The following is a 1,427-nucleotide window of genomic DNA, read 5'->3' as shown; positions in this document are numbered from 1 at the left end:
ATAACATGAAATTATATAAATATGAAAATACAAAAATATGAAATATAATAGTTTAAAAATATTAAAACATTAAATATTAAATATGAAAGTGTAATGTTACATTTAAAGCAATATGAAAATATGATAATATAAAAACATAATAATATGAAAATTTTAAGACACAAAAATAATAAAACATGAAAGTGTAAAATTAGGACAGTATAAAATACGTAATTAAAAAAATATTAAAATGTAAAAATATGAAATTATAAAAATATGGAAATTTAAAAATAAAAAATGTAAAAATATTAAAAATAAATGTAATGAAATATGAAAAATAAGTATAATGAAATATGGAAAATAAATATAATACGAATATATGAAAATACGAAAGCATGGCATTGCTACGGTATATTTCTTGGACTGGAAACTAGTGATACTCATGTTTCCTTTGAAATCTCTGTCCAGATTGCTATCAGAAATCAAGGTGGGTGTAGTCCTTAATTTCAATCTATGACAAAAATGACAAAAGCATTAGAATTACTATTTCGCTTATCTGTACCGTTACTAGGGATAGAAGGAATAAGTACCACGGAGTTGGATATTGGGAAGGTATTCGTTGGGTCAGGATGTGCCTGTAGCTGGCAATGTGACCATTTTAGAACTTACCCCGTAACACACCACGAAGAGGTATCTACCCAGCATTACGGGTATTTTTTTTTCGGACATCCTCGGATAAGTTATAAAACTCGCTATGACTATTATCATTACACTTCCAGAATTCGTAGTTCATTTCCAGAAGCATGTCTTCTTCTTTATGAACTTTCAGAAGTGGTTATGGATTTCATTGTTTATTCGCTCAATCGATTGTTTATCACTTGTCATCACATTGTACTTTCAGGCAAATTGGCTATCGAATATCATAATTCTGCTTTTAGGAAATTTGCAATAAGTTTTGGATTCAAAATTCAAAAGGACTCATTATGAAATAAATTTTCATGGTCAATACAAAACATAACATTTTCTTAAGGCACATTTATGAAATTACAATGAAGCATTATAAACGCTGTACGCTACACATGAATTAATCCATAGCCCTACCTTATGAATCGCAGAAGTAGTATTTGGAGGTCATAACCATGCCTTATGAATTTCGTATTTTTTTTTATAAATTCATTATTGCATTTTGCGATATATTAAGCGATTCATAATGCTGCATTATGAATTCCTAATTAGCGTATATTGAAAATTTTCTTGAGTTATAAACATGCGTGATTAATGTCAGATGGTAATCAAAATTTTTTGTTCATTCATATAGTTATGCATACATGACATGTGATTTCATATTTGCGTTTCGGTTGTATTCGAGGGGGTATGAAAAAATGGGCGATGGAGAACGCGTTTCAAAATATCTTTGAATCTAGAAAAAGGTAATTATTTTATTCGAA

The sequence above is a fragment of the Armigeres subalbatus genome, unplaced genomic scaffold, assembly GCF_024139115.2.
Source record: "Armigeres subalbatus isolate Guangzhou_Male unplaced genomic scaffold, GZ_Asu_2 Contig1803, whole genome shotgun sequence".
Classification (NCBI taxonomy): Eukaryota; Metazoa; Arthropoda; class Insecta; order Diptera; family Culicidae; genus Armigeres; species Armigeres subalbatus.
Note: the sequence above shows the minus strand (reverse complement) of the source record.